At 42.0% G+C, this 9,330-nt stretch overlaps 1 pseudogene; it reads left to right on the plus strand.

The window, feature by feature from the left end:
• Window positions 1-6,095: 6,095 nt before the first annotated feature.
• LOC132654001 (vomeronasal type-1 receptor 54-like) lies at window positions 6,096-7,044 on the plus strand (annotated as a pseudogene).
• Window positions 7,045-9,330: the final 2,286 nt, after the last annotated feature.

Genomic DNA, 9,330 nt, shown 5'->3' on the forward strand with positions numbered 1-9,330 from the left:
TCCCCACTTTTTTCTAGCCGATTTAATGTGTCTGGTTTTATGTTGAGGTCTTTGATCCACTTGGACTTCAGTTTTGTGCAGGGTGATAAGTATGGATGTATTTGCATTTTTCTACATGTAGACATCCAGTTGGACCAGCACCAATTGTTGAAGATGCTATCTTTTTTCCATTGTATGGTTTTGGAATCCTTGTTAAAAATCAGGTGTTCATAAGTGTGTGGGTTTATTTCTGGTTCTTCTATTCAGTTCCATTGATCCACCATTCTGTTTCTATGCAAGTACCATGCAGTTTTTATAACTGTTGCTCTATAGTACAGCTTGAGATCAGGGATGGAGATACCTCCAGAAGATACTAGGAACAGTGCTTCGAAAGATCCAGCCATACCACTCCTAGGTATATACCCAAAAGAGGCTCAAGTACACAAAAAGGACTTTTGCTCAACCATGTTTGTAGCAGCTTTATTTGTAATAGCCAGAAGCTGGAAACAGCCCAGATGCCCCTCAACTGAAGAATGGATGCAGAAACTGTGGTACATCTATGCAATGGACTATTACTCAGCAAAAAAAAAAAAAAAAAAAAGGAAATCATGAAATTTGCAGGTAAATGGTGGGACCTGGAAAGGATCATCCTGAGTGAGTTGTCCCAGAACCAAAAAGACACACATGGTATATACTTACTCATATACACATACAACATAGAATAAACCCACTAAAATCAGTACATCTAAACATACTAAGCAAAAGAGAGGACCCTAACTAAAATGTTCAATCCCCATCCTGAAAGGCAAAGAGGATGGACATCAGAAGAAAAAGAAAACAGGGAACAACTTAGGAACCTGTGACAGAGGACCTCTGAAAACCAGAAGAAGAAAACAGGAAACAACCTCGGAACCTGCCACAGAGGGCCTCTGAAAGCCTCTGCCATCCAGAGTGTGAAAGCAGATGCTGAGCCTGATGGCCAACTGACAGGCAGAGTGAATGGAATTTTATGTAAGAAGTGGGAAATAGCAAGAGCTTGAGAGGACAGGAACTCCACAAGGAGAGCAACAGAACAAGAAAATTTGAAAACAGGGAACTTCCCAGAGACTCATACTCCAACCAAGGACTACTCATGGAGATAACCTAGAACACTGACAATGCTGCCACTTCTGATGAGAAATGATATACTAAGATCAGAAAGAAGGAGAGGAGGACCTCCCCTATCAGTGGACTTGGGGAGGGGCATGCATGCAGAAAGGGGAGTGAGGATGGGACTGGGAGGGGAGGAGGGAGGGGCTTATGGGGGGATTCGAAATGAATAAAGTATAATTAATAAAAGTCAAATAAAAAATTTAAAAAAAGCAAGGATACCTAAAACAATATTTTAGAAAACAAATGAACAAAAACCTTCTGGCATCATCACTATCCCTGATTTCCTGATTTCAAGCTCTATTACAGAGCTATAGTAATAAAAACCACATAGTATTGACATTAAAAAAAATAAAGACAGGATGATCAAAGGAATTGAATCAAAGACCCAGATGTAAATCCACACACCTATGGATATCTGATTTTTACAAAGAAGCCGAACATGTACAATGAGGGAAAAGGCTTCTTCAACAAATTGTGCTGCTCTTACTGGCAAATAGACCCATTTAATCAGCCTACATAAAATTCATATCCAAGTGGATCAAGACCTCAACATAAAACTAGATACATTGAACCTGACAGGGAAAGTGGGGAGTTGTTTTGGGTGCATTGGTTTTTTTTTCTAGTACCTGGCTATATGAGAGTCTCCATAAAATGTCTGCCCTTCTTGACAAGGGCTCTGAGTTACCCAGGCTGCTCTTGAACTCAGTATGCTCCTTCCTCCTCTTCTCAGTCCTGGGTGCAGGTGTGTGCACCATGTCTGCTGGGGAGACTGAAACACAGAGCATATAGTTGCACTCCGGCAAAGCACAGCCTCTTCCTGAAGTCTTCAATGAAAATGAGGTCTCCATTCCTCAGAGACTGGGGTCCAGTCAGACATGGCCTCAGCCTCAGCTATGTTCCACCTGCCTGTGACCACCTCAGCTTTGAGTTTTGCCTCTACTTCTCTGGTTTTCATTTAATTTCTTTTTTATTTACTTTTAAAATTTACTAACATCTTGAATTCAGATTTTGGAAACCAGGAAACAGAATCAACACTAAATGGAAATAACATGCTCCACGGGAGAGGGGTGTCTCAGGAAAAGGGCTGGTTGCATGTCACAGAGTGTAGGGAAAGCACACTCAGAACCATGGGAAGTCATGGGAGGCCCAGGAGTCCTCAACCCAGAATAGAAGCATCACAGTGAATAAAAACTGTTTGAAATATTGAAATAAGTCTAAGAAGCAATGTGAGAAAAGTTAGTGTTGGGGGTTGGTCTGGAGCTGTGTACTCTGATGCTAATTGTTGACTCCCAAGATCTGGTTACTGCACAGATGAGAGCACATGCTCATCTACAACAGTCCCTGTGTAAAATTGCCTAAGGAATTATTCTTGTTTAAACAATAAAAAGCTGACACACATGGGCAGGGTGCATGGCTAAGGTTCTAGGTTCTAGAGGACAGGAAGACCATGGGAAGGAGAGGAGAGAGAGGAAGAAGAAGAGAATAAGGAAGCAGAGAGCCACCATGGGTGAGTGTGGAAAGAAGCACATGGTGGGCATGGATGGAGGAAGCTGCCTGATGAAGAATGAGCAAGTCATTATGGATTGTGGATGGGAGGCAGCCTGGGCTGGGGCTGGGAGGTAAAGGTAGTTTAGAGGGTTAATATCTGCCCTGTCCCGAGTAAAATAGGACTGTTATGAAATCTATCAGGTGTCTGTGTCTTTTATTGATTGTAATAGCAGGTTAGGTGTACTGCCGTGATAATTATAGGGCCAATAATAAACATTGTTAGACGGTACAATTAAAATAACAGCAACAACTTAGGGTTGTCATAAACTTTCTGATTCCTTTCTCAGGTCTGGCAAGGGGACTCAAAGTGTGTGCTCAGCCCTCCCCAGATGGCTGTTATCCAGGACAGAGTGAGTGAGATCAACAGGCAGGGAAGATCCCTCCCTGGGAAGCCACATTTCCATGCTCCCCAGCAGGAACCTGTCACCTTCCACAAGCAGCAAAATTGCAGGCTGTAGAGATGCATTAAATTCTCCCTCAGCCTAAGCTGTGCAGGATCTCCTCAGGCGCACAGTCCTCCCCTGCTATGTCCATCTGGATAAGTGCTCTGCACCCAAGGGCAGAATCAGAAGGTGGTAGGGACCCAGGCAGTCTGTGGGAGGAGGAGCACTGGGCTACTGGGCTGTGGGAAGTTTTCAGCATGTGCAGAGGAGACACTGAGCTCTGACAGCCCTCAGCACAGGGGACTGTGCTCTGCACGGACAACAAGAATACTTTTCCTCTTAGGATATTTCCTGCAACTCCTAAAATTAGTTAATTTTTTCTTTGGAAACATCGTTGTTTCATATTTACATTTTGTTTTAATTAAGCAACTCACAGTGAAGAACTACATGAATTATCCTTATATGTAGAATATTTTAGTGATTTAATTTGTGTACCTATTATAAAAATTGATGGAAGGAAATCTCCTTGAATATCACTATCTAGTGGAGAACTTCGCCTGACTCAGTTTCAGGAATTTCACGCAAATGCTCTTGGCTCATGGTGCACTACACAGTAAAACACGTGCTCTGAGAGGACATCCTTGAGGAGGCACTGGAATGCTAGATATTTTATACACAGTGGATACATGGCAGTTTCTCCTGCTGTTGCCTAAAGAGCCAGGATCCAAATCCCAAGAGCTTGAGAGGTAGAAAAGTGAAAAGCCTGAGAGCACAGGGGACTGTGTTCTGCATGGGCAACAAGAAGAGTTTTCCTCTTAGGATGTTTCCTAAAACTCCTGAAAGTTGGCTTCTCCTTTTTCTCCTCCTCTTCCTGCCTATTCTGTTTTGTTTCTGACATCTGCTGAAATTGACATTAGGTAATCAAACGGATCTATTATATAAAGAGCATGGTAATGCAATGGGAATCACTCAGTAAAATGTATTTACAGCTCTGCTGGTACATAGAACTCAGCATATTAATCTTGTAGAAGTTTCACCTTTCCTAATGGCTCTTTGCCATTCTATTTTAGAAAATCTCAATTTAAATTTTTTAGGTTATTTTGTTTTGTGTGTTACACTTTTTGGGTGTTTGTTTTGTTTGATTTTGCTGTGTCTATATATTTGTATTGCATGCATGCCTGCTGCCTGAGGACCTCAGGAGTTTTTGGAACCCCTGGACCTAGAGTTACAGATGGTTTTGAGCTGCCATGGGAGAGGTGAGAACTGTACCTGGGTCCTCTGTCAAAGCAGCAGGTTCTCTCCACACCAAGCACCCTGTGTTTACAGTCTTTAACTGGCCATTCACCTTAGCTCTGATTTTTTAAATTTACTTTTCATCTTATGTATTTTGTGGGATGGGGTAGGGTGTGTATGTCACAGCACACATCTCGGGGTCAGAGGACCACTCTTTGGAATTGGTTCTTTTCTTCTAGAAGGTAACTCATCATGACTGGAGGCCAGCACTTCTCAACACTGAGGCTCCCTCATTTCTCCTGCTCTGAGCACTTACTTACCTGGTGCATCAGGTTTGGTAACTCAGGCACTTTTGCTTTCCCCTCATATCTCACATTACATATAAAATTAAACCATCTTACACCCTGGATATTCAAATGATAATTATTTCTTTACTATTTGACTTCATTTTTATACTATTGCATAACTTAGGATTATGATCCTTGCATTAAATTAAATACTTGCATTGCATGAGAAAGAACTTTCAAGAAGAACCTTCATCAAATCTTCTGACGTATATCTGAGGCTTTGGTCACCTGAGTCTGAGAAGCATCACTGCTTCCTCAAGGAGGTATGAAATCCTACACACCTGTGCAGCCCATCATTTAGGATGAGTTGGATAATTCTTCCTTCATTAAAACCTTATAATGGGAAGGACCCTCAATCTATTGTAATTATAATTCTTAAAAATTGTTTGCTTTCAAATGTGGAAAGAGACAAAACTTAGACCACATTCCTGGCAGCTTCTGGTAACTGAACACTTCTCATGTAGGCTTTTGTTCTGCTGTGACATCAGAACATATTTCAGATGCAGTTACAATGTGAGATTCACAGAGAAGACCTAAAATGCTACCAGGATGCTCTGGAAAGGATTGCTTGAGTAGTCTATTGTGTTCATACTTACTCTTCTCTGTTTGGGGCTGGGAGAAACCAAACAGTTGTTTTTAAAACTGTATTAACTATCCCAAGGCACAAACATAAGGAACCTTCATGAGAATAAATCCAGCAGCCTACACTTCCAAAGAGTTCGCCCTATGCAGGGAACACCATGCTTGGTATGTAGACTTCATCTCCTTACACATCTCCCTGACACAGTCACACAGATGTTATATGTTCTAACCCTGTAACTCAGCCCCAGACTGCTCAGGGTCACACACAGAATATGGCAGGAGTGAGTATGATGTAAAGAAGTCTGGATTCAGAGTTTCCACTCCTAATGCTCCCTGCAGATCCACATGAAGAGCACAAGGTCTGAAGCAAATGAGCATACAAAGAGACTGGAATAAAATGACTCTGGGCCTGTTTAAGACAAGGGCACAGCTTCATCTGAGGATCTTATTTCTACTTTCTTGCAATCCTCATGGAACTTCACCAAAACCTGCAGAGCTGCTCTGTGTCTGGCAATCAACATGATGCAGAAGAAAGACAAGTAAGACATCACTTTTGCCTAAGGAAACCTCAAATAGGAAACAGTTGGAAAAGAAATATTTTCTTGACACATGACAATTGTAATGTGGGAGAAAGCTTCTATCTGGATGGGGCACATAAGTGTCGGAACAATGGAGAGAGTGGGCATCCCTTCTGGGCACTTTGAGATGAAGGCAATTTTAAGCGGTGTAAGGCAGAGCTGTGAAATAAACATCTTTCTAAGGAGAGTGGAGCTGCCATTGTCTGCAGCTGATGAGCAAGGCTATATTGGTGATAAGGAATCTTCTTGCTGTTCTCCCCTCACAGTTGTTACCTGCTTCTTTCAGCCTTAAAATGAACAAAATCAACAAACAGTCAGGTAACACCAAGGTAAGAAACACCATTTATGGTGGAGCTGGGATTGGGCTCTCAGGGAACAGCTTCCTTCTTCTCTTCCACATCCTCATGTTTATTCGTGGGCAGAGGCCCAGACTCACTGATCTGCCCATCAGTCTCTTGGCCCTAATCCACATACTGATGCTGGTAGTCGTCGTGAGTTTAGTAGCTTCAGACATTTTTATGCCAGGGAAGAGATGGAGTGACTCCACATGCAAATTTGTTATGTTCTTGTACAGGTCTTTTAGGAGCCTCTCTCTTTGTGCCACTAGCCTGCTCAGCATCCTCCAGGCCATCACCCTCAGTTCCACAAGTTCCCGTCTAGCAAAATTCAAATGTAAATCTCCACACCACATGCTAGGTTGCCTTCTTTTCCTAAGTATCTTTTATTCATCCATTAGCAGTCCCCTTATAACATATATAACTTCGACGCCTAATCTGACCTCACCTGGCTTTATGTACCTCAGTCAGTCTTGCTGTATTGTGCCCATGAGCTACTCTGTCCATCACACATATTTTATATTGTTGACCTCCATGGATGTCATCTTTGTAGGTTTTATGAGCCTCTCCAGTGGGTACATGGTGACTTTCCTATAAGACATAAGAACCAGTCCCAGCTTCTCCACAGTGCCAGCCTTTCCCTCAGACCATCTGCAGAACAAAGAGCCACACAGACCATCCTTTGCCTCATGAGTTTCTTTATGGTGATGTACACCTTGGACAGCGTCATCTCCTACCTAAGAAGTATAGATGATGATCTGATTTTATTTTGTGTCCATATTCTCACAGTCCATGACTATGCCACATTCAGCCATTTTTGGTTCTCAGTACTGAAAAACACATAATTAACATTTTTAGATCCATGTATGGAAGGATGGTAAACATCATATCACTTGGGTATAGGTAAGATTCCTTAAGATGAGCCAGTACAGTGGCATTAGAGCAATGAATTGTAATGTAGTTTACATGAGCTTCAGGTTAAATGAAATTATAGAGTTGTCTTTTTGTTGTTGTTAAACCTATTTCTTATGAGATGTGTGGATGCTACACATAAAAGACAAACCACATGCCAGATACATAAGTCTTTTGTACTTCCAAGTGTGTCTTTTGGGGAGACATAAAGTGACTGTCTTGTTAGGGTCTGGATTATCCACATCAATTTATAATACGTGACAGCTTATGATAGTCTTCATTTATTCAAATCCCTCAGCTATCTCTGTTTTGCCAAGCGAGGTTTGTAAATAGTTATTATTATAATTATCAAGTATCCAGAAATATTCAAATCACTTAGCATACACACACACACACACACACACACACACACACACACACACACTCCGAGTGAGAGACAGAGACACAGAGAGACAGAGACAAAGACAGACATAAAATCTATGTATAAAACACAGCCCTGATGATGGATAAACAGAGTTCAGCTTCTCTGCACTGGAGTGTTACTCCAGCTTTAAAAGAGAAGGAGATTCTGCACATGGTCCCACACAGATTGGCATGAAGCCACTGTACTGGCTGCAATGAGAGTCTAGGCAGAATGAATTCTGTGTGGACTACTGGGAGCAGGAAGAGCTTGGAAACTTTCTAGGAGTGGAAACAAAAGCAGAGTCCCATCCTCAGCTCAGGAGGGAAGGCCATGGGCATCTTGCTGGGTGGAGGCAAATTGCAAAAATGTAATCAATGCCAAGCAGTATGCTGAGGATGGGAAATTCTTGTGTTGTGTGTGCTTTACCAAAATAACAATGTGTTCAGTTACCTTAACCAAGCAGTGAAGTCTATTTTCCCTGAAATAATAAAGTGAACAATGGGGATGGAGAGATGGTTCAGGAGTTAAGACCACTGGCTGCCCTTGCAGAGGACCAAAGTTCAATTCCCAGCCTCTATATGAAAGCTCACAACTGTTAGTAACTCCAGTTCAAGAGGATCTCATGGTTTCTGGTCCTGCAGGCACCAGGCTTGCATTCATGCACACAAAATAAAAATAAATAAAACTACTAAAGTAAAATACAATTTTAAAAATGAAAACAAAATTGTCAAAATATGATTTTTCAAGTTTTAAAACATGACAGATTTTCTTGAACAATGAGGGTTTTCTCAGAGTCCTCATCTTTTTAAAAATTCTTTATTCATTATACTTTATTTAATTTGTATCCTCCATGTGGGTCCCTCCCTCCACCTTTCCCAATCCCCATAGTCCTCATCTTAATCTCAGGTCCTCAGAGAAAGCAGAGGAGTTCATCTGTAAGACCTGGAGTCTCACTGTTCAGGAGCTCAGTATTTCGCCCTTCCCAGGAACTCTCACAGACCACAGCTCAATGCCAAAGCAAGAGGTTTTATTGCTGTTGAGATAGGGTTCCCTTTCCAAAGACAGGAGATGACCCTGAACATGCAGAGCACAGGGTTTTTATACCTGAAAATCAGATCACTCTGCTCTATAGTTTACAGATGGTTGTAGATAGTTTACAGCTGGTTGCTTCTCAGAACAGTTCCCCCCGCCCTTCAAGAGCTCTCTGCACCTGGCTTCAATTCAAATAATCACAGTTGTTTCTCATTCCCAGGTGGCCCCTCACACCTTTGAGATCCAGGTTGCATCCCAGCCTGTGTTCAGCCTTTGAGCAATCTTCAGGCCTGCCAGCCTTGGCTACAGTGAAGTAAGGCCAGCCTGGGCTATATTATAACCTTCCCCAAAAGCAACAGAATTTAATTTTAAAAAGCTCTCAGCCTCCTCTCAGCTCCAGTGCTATTGTAATGCCAAGTTCATGGGAACCTCAGAGACAAAACAATGCAATAGCAAGAGAGCTTTATTAAGAGAATACTCAAACTCGGGAAGCAAGTCTCACTGATGCAGCAGTAGAGAAGTGGAACCTTGAGCCCTGAGTGAGCAGGGTTTTTAAAGGGAAAGTCTGTGATCAGGGTGTTTCCATGACAACAAAGAGGGGGGCACATGTTTCTATGACAGCAAATGGGGTCCTATGCCTTGACATTACAGGATTAGGTAAAAGTTAGAGGGCTGAGGAGACCTCTGAATCACAATTGCCTAAGGCATATGCTTGGCTTAGGCACAATTGCCTAAGACTTATGATCACAATGGCTATTCTTTTAATCTATATCTGAAACATGGGGAGAATTTTCCCACATGATTCTCAACCAATTTTCATTGATTATTGCCAGGGAGATTGTCTCT

This window comes from Meriones unguiculatus, chromosome 5 (genome assembly GCF_030254825.1).
Source record: "Meriones unguiculatus strain TT.TT164.6M chromosome 5, Bangor_MerUng_6.1, whole genome shotgun sequence".
NCBI classification, from domain to species: Eukaryota; Metazoa; Chordata; class Mammalia; order Rodentia; family Muridae; genus Meriones; species Meriones unguiculatus.